Below are 14,544 nucleotides of genomic sequence, written 5' to 3' on the forward strand. Positions count from 1 at the left end.
TGGAAATTCAGCCATGTAGCAAACTGAAATATAAATGTTTAATAATCCAAGGACCCATTTCACTATCTAGTGTGACCTTTATGGCAATTTTTGCTCCTTAAAGCCCCTTACAACTTTTATTTTAATGTTCAATAACAGTGAACATTGATTTAAATTATACTGTGGCATGGCTTTATATAATAACATTTTTTTAATTTGAAGTTCCACTGAAATGAGTTGCAAATTCCACAAAGCCTTTGGCTCTAATCCTGTACAGTTAGCGTGATTAACTCCCCACTGACTTCAGTGGGATTTAAGCTACCTAACTTAGCACATGCTTTTAACTTTTGTTTTCGCAAAATAAATAAAATGTCATAACTGGAGTTCTAACAGAAATAGCTAGTTGGGTTAGAAACTGGCTGTATTTTAATATTCCCTATAGCAGCGGTCTCCAACCCCCGGTCCGGGGACCAGTACCGGTCAGCAGAGCAGTTGGTACCAGGCTGCGGCTCCTCCTCATCCTCCTCCCCAGCTGCTGCCTCGGGGGCTGCCCTGCCACTCTGCTGCTGGCTCACCTTTGGTGCTCTCCAGCAGCTGCCATGGCTGGGGCTCCCCCTTGATGTGGCACTGCAGGTGGAGGGAAGTCAGGGGCGCCCACGGAAAGCAAATGGAGCAGGGGCTCAGGTGGCAATGTCCCTAGGCAAAAGACTACCCCCCCCCCGGGCCTCAGTAAAATTGTCAAACATTGACCAGTCCCCAGTGATAAAAAGGTTGGGGACCACTGCCTTATAGCATTACTAGAATCATCCTCTTGATGGGATACACATATATGTATATGTGCTAGGTTATATTAATGTGATGTATTAATGTTATATTTTACATATTGTAGGACACACACACAAAAAACCAATGAACTATAGAGCTATTCAAAATGTACTAGCATGTCTCAAATAGATTCCGCTCCAAAAAATAATCAGCAATTTAATGTCTACTCTTTTCCCCTCAATTATTACCAATATAATTAATATCAACATAAAGGTTAATTCAATGAACTAGTTTAAGAACGGGGAGATATTATTAGTAAACTAGTGATCAGATTTAAGATAATTACTCTTAGAATTGGCCTTCTTTGGATAGTAATATAATAAATGCACCAGGATACAACTGGTGATAAAAAAGAGCACAACCATTTCATTTTGAAACCAAATGGATGTAATAATATAATTCCAAAATGAGCAAAAATCAAAGCAGTCAGATTTGACATTGATACGATTTGCAGCAATGAGATGTCACTAAACTCAATGTTGCCAGGATTTCAGTTATCACACTCAGACCCCATTAGGCATGGGCCAGAACACTTGCGCGGGTGGCAGCAGGGCTTCAGGGAAAATCCCCAATTATGCACTCTGCCGATACCACCAGAGCGGGCGTGTCCTGGCACAGGCCCTTGGAAGACCCGCGTTAACGAAACACGGGTTCTTCCGGAGTCCTGGGACCCTCGAGGGCACAGGCGAGGGCCAGCCCCATGCATAATTGGAGGAGCCGGGCCGAAAGCCCCGACCTACGGCGTCCCTGCAGGAATGCCTCTCACCCCTGCCGGCTCCGCGGCTCCACAGAGCCAACAGGGGCAGCCCTCCGTCCCCACCATAGTGGGAGAACAGCATGCTGCTCACCACCATCCTGCAGTGGGGCCCCCCTGCTACCAATCCCCCCTTCAGCCGCTGGCGCTGGCGCATCCGGCCCTGCATTGCATGCACAGGGCCATTGCGCTGGCACAGCTGGCGGAGCTCCACCTATGTGTGTACACGGGGGAGAGTGTCAGCGTGTCATAGCTGTGTTGTGCATAATGGGTTTCAGCTATTGTATCTGCAGCCTGTGGCTCCAGAAGCAGATGTTGATTGTGGTCCTTTTTTTCTTTTTAATATTGGTATATTTAAATTGAAGTATTCTGGAGAGGTAGGTGAGATGTCAGATTAACCAGCATGCAAAGGTCTTTACAGGCAAGATTTTTAGGGGAATAAGGGGCTTCTATAGCATGTTTTGCAGTAAGAGAAATAACAGATTAAGAGTTTGCAATAATTCAAGAGCATACTATGCACAGATTTATGCTAGTGCACTAAAACAATCATGCAGAGTATATTTATTACTTTATTGGGAGACCTCATATGGACCACTTCATAACACGACTCGCAATAACCAGTGTTTGGGCTGCAAGACGCTATACATTATGAACCAACATATCAAGAATGTACGCAGCATGTTCAGTAATGCAAATAAACTCTCCTACACTCTTTGCTAATCTCTTGCCCTGAATTCTGATGTAATTATAAGTTTGCAGGCCCCTGCACAAACGCTTTTGGCAATAAAACTCAATATTGTGATTCATGCCATAATTATTGAAATCTACAGTGTAAATTCTGAAAGTTCTTCACTGGCCATCTTCCTGATGATTTTATACTACTTACTTTGACAGGACCATTCAATCCCTCTTAACAGTAGCAATCTCAAATGACTCTTATAGCAGTTCTGATCCAACTGAGGCTCTGATGCTGCTATTTATAGAAATATAAAGATAAATGGATCTCCATCTCATCTAGCTGAGCCTTCAATGTCACTGCAGAGATACACACTGCCACTTATTAAGGCAATTATGAAAATGATGCCAGGAAATTGTCAGTTTGCTAACCACTGTATCACACCACATGCTGTCTGTGATTAGCTCTACCAACATCTATGTTTATACCACCATGCTCCCAATTTGATCAGCATAGCAGTGCTGTCAGTAGTAGCATATAACTCTTTCCTCTGTGATGTCTGATGGACTGCAATGTGTCCCTAGAACTTGCTGTTAGTTCAAGTGGGAGGGGGAATTTGTGTGTGTAAGCGGTCGTCATGTCACAGCAGACTTAGGATGACCCTGTAGGGTTTTCAAGGGAAGAGACATTCAGAGGTGGTTTGCCAGTGCCTGCCTCTGCCTAGTGACTCTGGAATTCCTTGTTGGTCTCTCTTCCAAACACTAATCAGGGCTGACCCTGGAAGATGTCCTGGACTATCCAGGTCATGGCAGGAGAAGGAATTGTTGTTGTTGTTTTTGGGTGAGAAGTCGTGTCCGACCCATCGCGACCCCATGGACAATGATCATCCAGGCTTTCCTGTTCTCTACCATTCCCCAGAGTCCATTTAAGTTCGCACCGAATGCTTCAGTGACTCCATCCAGCCACCTCATTCTCTGTCGTCCCCTTCTTCTTTTGCCCTCGATCGCTCCCAGAATTAGGCTCTTCTCCAGGGAGTCCTTCCTTCTCATGAGGTGGCCAAAGTATTTGAGAATACAGACAACTAAATTATCATCTTAAAGACCATGATTTTAACATTATTTTGGCCACAGAGTCACAGCACAACAGGAGTGACATAATATGCAAACCCACATGCGATAATTCTGATGGCCAATTCATGTTATAAAGCCCTGATGTAGCCTCTGGGGCATGTCCATAGACAGGATTGGAAGTTTATCTGCTAAGAACATAATTCCCAGGCATCTAACAGGCCTGACTGAAATCAGGGAAAGGAGTAAGGGAGCATAAGCAATTCCTGTTTTGAAACAGCCACAGGGAGGTGCTATTTGACCCACTGGGAAAACATATGTAGAGCACAGAACTCTTGACATATCTCTTATGAACAGGAACTGTTGTGATCACGCAGAGGATGCAAGGTCTTTATAACAAGCAAATTGGCCCTGAAGCGATACAGGGTCTTCCTTCCTTCTAGAATAATTATATGGTTTCTGAATTTTTGTTATACTTTTTCACTGAGATGAATTCTGAAAAGTGAAAATTATCTGTTATTATTTCCTAACATATATTTAAGGATTTTCTGTGTACTCACTATTTTTTACTAACTCCAATAAAAATCTGTTTTGGTCATTGGCTATTTTACAAAAAGTTGTATTTCACTAGTGCAAATACATTGTCTATTCTGTGAAAAGTACGCAAAACATCCTTTCAAACAACAAAATGTCAACTGTGAAAACAGATTTCCTTGGTATGCAACTGCTTACTGTGCCAGATGTATTGAATATCAGAAACAGAATTAAAGGCAAAAGAACAGCTGCACTCTACCAGCAATGGACTTTCACAATATAAGGTTAGCGCTGATATTTATTCTCCACATTATTGTTTTAATCTTTTTTTGAGTTTAACCATAAACAACAGACCTTCTTCAAAGTGATGCAGTCTGATCCATGAAAACATCTTCCAGGTGCACCTGTATCAATTTCAGATGTTTTCAAGATTGATGTTGCAGCTGCCATTTCAATCAACTGACACGGATATGGAATAAGTAAACCAGCCCTCAACTTTTATTCCTGGCAATCAGAAATTTCAACGGAGCCTTTAAAGAGTGCATATGATGGATTCTTCTATTTTATCACACAACCTTTCCAGAATCCTTATTGTCAGTGCTTCTACTTTAGAGCTATTTGCTATATATGAACCTTATGTTATGAGATCTGGTAAATTATATACGGCTAATAATGTATACTGGCTGCTGTTTCCTTCAGTCCCTTAGAAGAGACCAAACATAGTGTAGTGGACTAGGGTCTGGTAGATCCAAGTTTGAATCCCCCCCCTTGCCCCATCTCAGCCTCCCAACTACACAGGATTTCTGTGAGAATGGAGGAGAGAATGTTGTGAGTTACTTTAGGTGTCCACTGGGAGAAAAGTGGGAGAAAAATGAAGCAATGAGATGGGAACTTTGGTATCTGAAGAAGTGAGCAGTGTCTCATAAAAGTTCCTACCCTGCTACAAATTTTAGTCTTTAATGTGCTACTGGACTCTTGCTCTTTTTTCCTGCTACCCACTACCCATCTTGGTCATTTAAGACATCAAAGCTACACAAAGAAGGAAACCATAGAGGTATTCTGTTGGCATATCTTCAGATTATTGAGTCCCAGAGAGCACCATATTTTCTCTCACAAACAGCTCTGGCAAGATTGTATGATGATTTAAACATGCATGTAATACACATTATATTAGGATTGCTAGGTTAAATTAGTAGGGTCAGCCGAATTTCTCCCATTTCGCCATACACTGGCCTCCATTGATGCCAAACAGGATTCCCTCAAAAAGTAGAACTTGGTTTCAGATTCAAGGCTGATTGTACATGGAGGTTTCTGCAGCTCTATCTGTGCTCCTAATATTTCCCCACACAACATGCAGAACTTATTTTTCTCTCTTGCCTTACAGGAAAACAAAATAATTAATAGATCTGGAGGGAAAATTTCACCAATTCGATGTTTCAATGCTTGTGGTGGTGCTACAAAGTACAGCACCACTAGCATTTCAGTAATATACAAACCATTTCCTCTGACTTCAAAAGCTTCTGAGACATAACGGCATCCCAGATGCTTGGCTGGCTGCGATATAATTTATTAATATGTTGAGAGCAAACTCATGTGCATTAAAAGAGCATGTTGTACTTCTATCTGTGCAATCCACTGGCCTCTGCTGGAGACAAGAACACTAATAGCGACTGTGCCTGTCTACTTGTCACTTCTAGTAACATGCATACATAAACATTAGTAATTAGTCATGTCACAAAGACCTTTCAAACTTTAAACTGGGAGCATTCAAGGAGAAGTTAGTTAACAACATCTGTGATTTTCCATGTCCTTCCAAACACATGCATTATCAAATCAAACATGTAATCAGATAATAAAAATAGTGATTTGAACATCTTGCAACGTACTGTTTTGCATATCCTCTTGTTTCACTCTTTACATTTCCATTGCTCTATTTTAATGTAAAGTATATCATACCAATAATTTCTCTATTGTTCCATGTTTAATTGCAAGATTCACTTATGAATCTACAGCACAGTTTGGGTAGTGCTACCATCAACAGTGTGCAACAGCAGGCAAATAAGCTGAAGAATTCTAATATGACAAGAGCATATTTACTGAGGTGGAGTGTCGCAGAAAGTACTTTGTCAGAGGCAAACCGTTAAATGATCCATCAAAATACAAAGTTACATAACAGGTTACCACAGTACATTAATAGGCTTTAATGGTTATATACCATTTTTAAAACCAGAGACCTGGGCCATATGGGAGAGCTGTATAAAAATCAAATAAATAAATAAATACATAAATAAATAAATAACTATTTTGCCACCTGTTTACATGTACAATTTAAAATATCAGCTTGCTTCTTGCCGCAAAAGTATTTGCTGAAAAGTGTACTTCCCCCCATACTTCCCAAGCAGATCTGCCACGGTTGCTCTACACCAGTGGTTCTCAACCTTCCTAATGCTGCGACACTTTAATACAGTTCCTCATGTTGTAGTGACCCCAACCATAAAATTATGCAAGTGTTCTTTCACAGAAATTAAACTGAAACTGACCAATAGTGTGGAGATCCATTGTTCATGGTTGTATATAAATGGTTTTTTTCCCGGGGTTTCTCAGTTCAGTTCTGCCTCTTGTCCCATTGAGCTGCGCCTCCACCTGGAGCGCCTGGGAGGAGACTGGAGGCACCTGCAGGAGAAGCGGCAACAGTGACCAAGTTGCTCACCCTGCCGCGACCCCAGTGAAAGGGTCGTTCAACCCTCAAAGGGGTCCCGACCCCCAGGTTGAGAACCACTGCTCTACACTAATTACTGTGCATACCTCGTCTGGGCTACAGTCCAGAACCTGGTTCAACACAAAGTCATGCAAAACTGTTCCAGTTAGCTGTTAACACCAGTCGCTAGACCAAGGCAGGACACAAAGGCAAGACCCTGGTGCTGAAATTCACTCAGGCTGTTCTAAACAGGGGTTGTTATAGATTGGTGCAATTACAAGCCCTTAGCTGCAAGAGTAGAATGTTTGAGGACTGGAGAACTAGATTCTGTATCAAACTATGATCACTGCTAAGAGATGCAGCTAACCAGGTTAAAGAGTCAGTTGGGAATGCAGTAATTTGAATGAGGGGATCTAACCACTATCTTGATCTCCAGACTTTGGGAGTTCCCTTTACTAGGTAGCATGCCAACATAAACTGTCTTTGAGCTGGCAGGTTGGGGAAGGGCAATCCTTGCTTACTCATTCCAGGTCAATCTTTTCAAACCAAGTTCTTTGAACAATGGGTAGCAAGAATACATAGAATATTCCTTATAGAAAAATGGCTGACATGCACCACCTTTTGTGAGATGGTGTTTGCTCTTGGTAATTTCTTACTTCAGAAAGACCTCACTTCAAAAAGAAGGTGGACAAAATTGAGAGGGTGCAGAGGAGAGCAACTAGGATGATCTGGGGCCCGGGGACCAAGCCCCATGAGGAAAGGCAGAGGGACTTGGGAATGTTCAGCCTAGAGGAGATTGAGAGGCGACATGATTTGAAAGAATGTCACTTGGAGGAGGGTTCCTGTTGGCAACAGAGGACAGCACACACAGTAATGGGTTTAAACTATGTGTAGAATGATACCAACTAGATAGCAGGGGGGATAAATTCAGTCAAAGTAGTTCAGCAGTGGAATAGGCTGCCTATGGAGATGGTGAGCTCCCCCTTACCAGCGGTCTTCAAGCAGCAGCTGAACATCAAACAGCGGCTGAACAGTTACTTCTCATGAAAGCTTTAGGTTGATCCTGCATTGAGCAGGGGGTTGGACTAGATGAATTATGTGGGCCCTTCCAACTCTATGATTATATAAGACAGGAAATTCCTGTAGTGAATTCTTGGCCTGAATGTTAAATACTTTATGGTGCTTTCTTCTTTATGCCAGAAAGATGACAGAACATTAGTGCTTTAAACACCTTTTGTCTTTTATGAACAAGAGACAAAAGGCTGCACTAGACTTAAAGCTAGTGTCTGTTCACTCCAACAACTGAGCTTAATTTTAAACATAAGTATAAGGAGAGAGTTGTCAGACTGACGCAGTGAGTCAATAAAGACCTCTTTGATGTGTCTCCAAATATGAGAAGGAAACCAGATGTCTACAGAAGCTTACTATTATCTTTTACAGAGGTTGAATTGGATGAGAAGGATAGGTTGACATTTGCCACATCCATGCACACAGACTCAACACCAAGCCAAAAATCAAAGGATGACCTATGGCAATTCCTAGCAGGTTTTTTTTTTCATATTTCCTTAAGGAAGTTCCTTACACAATGCCTATTTGTTTCTGAAGGTCATTATTATTATTAATCATATTTTAAGAGCTGCTTGATTTGGCTGAGTATTATACCTCAGGGCAATTATCATTTAAACCCATTCCTGAAAAATGAAAGTACCATTAAGAAGTGACATCTGGGCAACTGCATGACACATGCATATTGGACAATACACAACTACTGGTATGGAATTTTGATCTTCAACAAGACGCAAAATGTTCTTGTAAATATATAATCACTGAAAGGGGTAGGGAAGCTCCACTTTGAATAAATCTTAACTCTGAAGACATATTCTCACTCCATATTAATGAACCAGGGTTTTTACTTATAGCACATATGTTGGACATTACACTTTAGTTCCCCCTCCCATACTGTTTCTTGGGGCCTGTGGCAAACAGCTGTCATTAATATTCACCCCTTCTGCTAACACTTTCCTTAATCCCAGTTGGGCTTCTCAGCCTATAATTAAACTTTCCAGCTGCCACAGCTAGACAAAACCCAAATGGATCATTTGTTGATTTTTTTCTTTTTAAAATCCCTACAAAGTTCCTTTCACTACTCCAAAGATGGATTCTAAAAAAATGTATCAGTGTCATGGTTTGCATAATCAATGTTTATTCATCCACATATTTTGTAGTACTGATATCCCAACCAGTACACACGTCAGACCCATAACGTGAAAGTCATGGGCCACACTGTGTCACTGGTGTGATTGTTTGGGACTAAACAATCTAATATACCCCTGGACCGTCTTTTAGACCCCTGGACTGTGATCTGATACAGCATTCCAATTAAGGAAAACAGAATCTCAAATAATAAAGTCTTTAATAACCTAACAAGATACATGGCTTGAAAACAAAATGCAGGGGAAAACAGCATTCCAATATCAGAACACAATCCTAGCAATAGTATCCTTGGTTGTTGCCTACTTGGGTTTGAGTGGAGAACAGAAAGGATGAGAAGAAAAACATATGTTGCCTTATCCTGAAGAGAAAAGTCTGTTGAGGGGAAATCTGGGACAGACAAGCTGGTCCAAGGTGAAGGAAAAGTCCAAACCAAAACCAAAACTATGAAGCTGGGAATCGAAGTCAAGGGGGATTCAGTGATTTAACAAAAGAACAAAGGTCCAGGAAACAAGCCAACCACAAAGAAGGCTCAGGAGCAGAACCAATGACAATATTGGAGCGATGTGAGAAGCCCTAATGATGCATGTGGGAAAAGATTATTTACGGGAAGGTGCGAATCCAAGGGGAGTATAAGATGATTTATATGGAATGAGTTGCTGGAATAGGGTGCTAGCTTAGTCTGATCCAACAAATCTGAGCAGCAGCTTGATGACATTTCCCTGGATTTGAAAGTGAATTACAGAGGTATGCCATATAATGAGGAGGGTTTTATAGCCTTTGGTTATAATCCACCAAACTAGAGTAAAATGAATATTCTGGAAGCTGAGGACAAAAGGCCTCTAATCAACATGCTCTTAGGAGCATTCCAGCACGTGGACTACTCCCATGTCATGTGGTCCAGGAGAAATTCCTGCAGGGGCTCCTTCCTTCATATAAAATTGTATTATTTATCCAAGCCTTTGGCCACAAATGTAGTGTTCCTGTTAAGGGAGCAGCCTTGTTTACAACAGTATTAAAGTTGTCAAGCTGTCTATCCTTGCATTCTGACACCATACTTTCAGAAACACTAATTACTCCTTGAATTTCTTCTTGCAAACTTACAGGCTATGGCGACAACCAATCATACCTCTCACAGTAAAAGCCAATCCTTGTACACAGTCATAGTTCCCCCACACTATAGAAATCCAAGACAGGATAGCCCATAACACAGAGTATATGGCAAGTGATACAGGTCAGGACTCTGTCTCTGGGGTCTTTGATATGCATACTTACAGCACACAGTATTTCATCTTGGTGGTGTGAAATGAAAAGAGGGAATGCTTAGCACCACAGAGGAGTCACTTGCTCCCAGAATCCTCACAGGTACCCCATCTCTGGAGATGCACACTAAAACTGGTGCAGCCATCTCTCTGGCAAGTCCACCATGTTCATAGGCGTGCTGAGATAGGATGGGCTTGCCCCATCTCTCTGTGGCTTCCCAGGGGAATTTGTAGAGTGCATGCACTGTTATTTCTCTGCTGCTGTACCATTAACATTGTTGGGTATAGAACCTGGTACCTTCTGCATAGCAAGGAGATGCAATAAATGTTTTGCTAAAATAGTTCATAAATATGCTGCTGCTGAAATATGTTTATAAGTCAGTAATTGTCTCCTGGGACAAAACTTCTGTTCATAAACAGCTACCAGCATTACAACATGTAGAAATCTGCTGTAGTTTTGATTTTTGTTTAATGTAGTTTGCCACATGACAATTGATTAGTTTTTCTCCTGCCCATTTATTAAGTCCCAATTCTAGTCTTGATGTGCTAGTACACAGCCCGACGTGCTGAATTTAACCTAAGTTGCATAAACAAAAATTTCACTAAGTGGGCATAAAACTACTTCTGACAGAGGTGGGAGATGAGCTATTGCTGAGTCTCTACCCCAAGGCAGCCCAACTTTAGCTTTGCATCAATTAAACCTTAATGCATTCACATCATATAGTGTGGGTTGCACTCAAACAGCCTTGCAGCACCATACTAGTTACCTAATGAATATCATGGTGAGGGGAGGTGGAATCCTTTGGATCCATTTTGGAAGAACGGCCCCCATACCCATTGACAAATGAGGACTATTTAAACCGATACCTTGACCTGGATAGACCAGGCTAGCTGAATCTTGTCAGATTTCATAAACTAATCAGGGTCAGCCCTGGCTAGTGTTTAAATGAGAGAACATCAAGGAATACCTGAGTCACAATACAGAGGCAAACAATAGCAAACCATCTCTGAATGTCTCTTGCTTTGAAAACCCCATGGGGTCACCATAATTTAGCTGTGACTTGATGGCTAAATAAATAGATTTATCCGTGGTGAAAGGTGTGGCATTTAAGATCTGAAGACACCCAAGTCATATATACATACATACAGAAGAGAGTATTTCTTCTGTTTATTTGTAAATTCTATGGACAAATTTTGAGTGAGAACTTGCCAAACTCAATCTTACTGTCTTGTCTCATTCTTGAATTATAAAAAGTGATGATGATGCTAAACGTAAGGCTTAACTACTGGGACTTTTAAAATAATACATAGACATTTAAAATAATTCACAGTATAGAATTCCAGATCCAGAGAAGCTCCCACTCTCATGAACGCTGCGACAAGCTGCACACAATGGACTGTTACTCTGACATGCAATACAAAGTAGAACAAGCAAAGCGACAAACGCGACAAACACTGAAGGACTAGTAGGTCAGTTGTGTAGGAAAAGTAAACATTGACACAGACTCTTGCAAACAAGCCAAATCAGTAGGTTAGATGTGTCATAAAGAAACACTGATAGGCTTTCTTTCAGTGCAATGCCATCCAAGTGAAACCATGTAGTTAGGAGCCCCAATTAAAAAACTGCCATAACTACCTACACAGTGTAGGAGCTGATAAATGAAAAAGAGTATAAGAAAGTACAAACTCCTTCTGTTTAGTAGGACACTGATGTCTGGACGAACAATAAGGACCTGAAGGAAGGGAACAGTTTCTTCTGCACAAATAATTAAAGTTGGAGCCCCGCAATTCACTACACCTTTCCTTCCTCTCTCCACCACAGACATCCTGTGAGATAGGTGAGGCTGAAAAAGCTCAGAGAGAAGCTGCCCTGTGAGAACAGCTCTAACAAAACTGTGACCAGCCAAAGGTCGTGCAGCTGTTTGCATGTGGAGGAAGGGGGAACCCAGCTCTCCAGATTAGAAGATGTTGCTCTTAACCCCTACACCAAGCCGCCTCTGGAATGGCTTTGCTTTCTAAAACTCAATATGAAAGTTTTTCATCCGTGAGCAATCATCCCCCAAATTGACTTTTCCCATAATACTTTGCTAGTTTCCTACACAATAGTATATTTCCATTAACTTCCCCACACTGAAAGATTCAGGTGGCTAGCTGTGTGGGTCTAAAGCTGCAGCACAAAGTTCGAGTCCAGTGGTACCTTTAAGAACAAAGCTTTATTCAAGGTATAAGTGTTTATTATTATTTAATTTATTCCCAGCCCCGCTCCTGTAGAATGCCTCATGGCGGGTTACAATGTCCAGTAAAAAACCCATTTAAACCCCGTTAAAATGGACATGAGACATACAAGAACAGGCAACATGGCAAAATACTGTTCCCCACCAATCCCTACCTCTGGAAAGGGAGGAAGGTGGTTCAAGATAACACAGGTTGAGGCTAACACCGGGGGGGGGGGGGGATCGATCGTCCTCACTGCCCCACAGCCTTAACCATAGACCTGGTGGAAGAGCTCCGTTTTGCAAGCCCCGTGGAACGCCAAGAGTTCCCACATGGCCTGCAGCTCACCCGGGAGCTCATTCCACCAGGTTGGGGCCAGGACAGTTTCCGGGGATTGCAACTTTCTGTAACTCACCTAGAGAAGCTGTGGTTGAGCCAGTATAGACACAACCCCCCCAGCATTCTGAGGATTGATGGAGAGCATGGGGGGGGGGAAGCTATGCCCAGAGCTATTGCCAGTAAGCAGCAGAGAGGGAGTAGTCCCTACTGGCCTGTCTGGAGTAGCTCTGGGCGATGAAGCAGTCTCCTCCCCTGCTCTCCAGTTAGCCCCAAAGAGCTGGGGAGGGTACTGTAGTGGCTCACCTGAAACTGCTCTGAGCAAGTCACAGAGTGTGGGAGGGCTGTGCAGCCCCCATCATCAGGCCCATCTCGACTCAGGAACTGTAACAACTACTGGAAGTACATTTACATTTGAGGGGATTTATATCACCCCTCAGTAATTTTTAAAATTTTCAGATTTTTCTGCAAATATGGAGAGTGCACCAAGTTAGTAGAAAACTTTCTTTAGCTTCCATATTGCTGCAAACTACAGATTTAGCTCTGTAGATGGGGGCCTTGGGTGGCTATTAGAATACAATAAATAATGGCAGGCCTTCGATCTCATTATGCTGTTAATCAGATTGAGTGTGTTTCATCACTGGCCTTTTCAAGAAATACTAACCCACACACAGAATCAGAACTATGTACGTTCAAAAACCTTTGCCACTACTTCATACTTAATCTGTTGCAATGGAGAGACTTATCCACATTATTCACACTCCTGCTGCCGCAAAGTGATCAAAACCAGAAATGTGCTGGCACCAAACTAAAAGGCCCTTCTAATTGCTGTGTTTCAAATTCCATTTAGTCAGCCCCTAGAAAAGAGGCTGCAAAACTCTTTAATAAATCATAAAACCAGAGGGGAGAAAATTAGGTCATTCTGACCATCCCCCAACATTGCAAACTGGCATTCCCTATTGTACTGTTGAGTACTCTGTCTAGTCAACTTGTAAATGATTCAAGTGATGGGATTTTTACTGGCTCCCCAGGGAAACTGTCTCATAACCTAGGAGTGCTTGTTGGTTATATTTTATTCTCCTAGTTCCCTAATTATTCAGAGAATTCCCTTATATTATTACATTTGTTTCAGTTCTTAGGACAATACTAAATATATACTTAATACTTAATTACCTACTGCCCCCAAAACAACTTCCATGCAAGAGACACTCTTCTGCCTCTTCAGCAATCTTCATACAATTTCCTGCTGCCTTTTAGAAGGGAAAAGAGCTGGGGAAAGAATAAAAATATGCCAACTGCTGATGTCTAGCAACAGTGAACTGAGGATATGGAAAATGTCTTAATATCTCAAGATCATAAAGAAAATTCTGCAAAATCTAAAATAATGTACAACATATACCCAACACTTACCAGTAGGAGGGCATATAACCTGCATTGCTACCTGTTTAACACTGTCCACTGCTTTCCACTAAAATCAATTGGCTTGGAAGAGTATAATTCTACTTAGGGTTGCATTGTTGTCTCCCAGTAAAGTATTTTATGTCTGACAACACTTGTTTGGCCCCTTCCCTCATTGCCAATATATGCTAAATTTGTGGATATGAGTGTTTATCTTTCTGATAAATGTTTGTATCTTCCTGGTCGATACACAGCAACCATTTTCTTCTATGACTGCCTGTTCTGAATAAGTTTATCATTATTGCAAATTCCTGTGCTGAAAAATTCCCTGCCTCAACACTACTGTTTCCTCTTGTTCATTCCAAACCCATTAACCATCTCTCAATACATCAGCAATTCTACATCTCCAGCTATCTGTGTTGCCCTCCCACATAACCATTCCCATTCTAATGCAGTCACCTTGAAGAAAAACATGAAACCCTTGCATCAATATTTTTATACTTGTGTTATGTCTCATATTGCACCTTTATTTTATTTCAAAATAAAATCTCGTCTTCTTGAAAATTAGATCCAAACAACATGTAACAGCA

The 14,544-nt window shown here is 41.6% G+C and overlaps 1 protein-coding gene across 37 annotated transcripts in view; it reads right to left on the reverse strand.

Annotated features, from left to right (window-relative positions):
- Positions 1-14,544, reverse strand: part of EPB41L3 (erythrocyte membrane protein band 4.1 like 3) — a 163,166-nt gene that overhangs the window by 81,050 nt on the left and 67,572 nt on the right. The window contains exon 2 of one of the 37 annotated variants that reach the window (XM_077352700.1): positions 6,376-6,508. The exons of the other annotated variants lie outside the window; for them this stretch is intronic. The gene's annotated coding sequence lies outside the window, so the exon portion shown is untranslated. The remainder of the gene's footprint in view (positions 1-6,375; positions 6,509-14,544) is intronic. 37 annotated transcript variants of the gene reach the window in all.

This window comes from Paroedura picta, chromosome 9 (assembly GCF_049243985.1).
Source record: "Paroedura picta isolate Pp20150507F chromosome 9, Ppicta_v3.0, whole genome shotgun sequence".
Classification (NCBI taxonomy): domain Eukaryota; kingdom Metazoa; phylum Chordata; class Lepidosauria; order Squamata; family Gekkonidae; genus Paroedura; species Paroedura picta.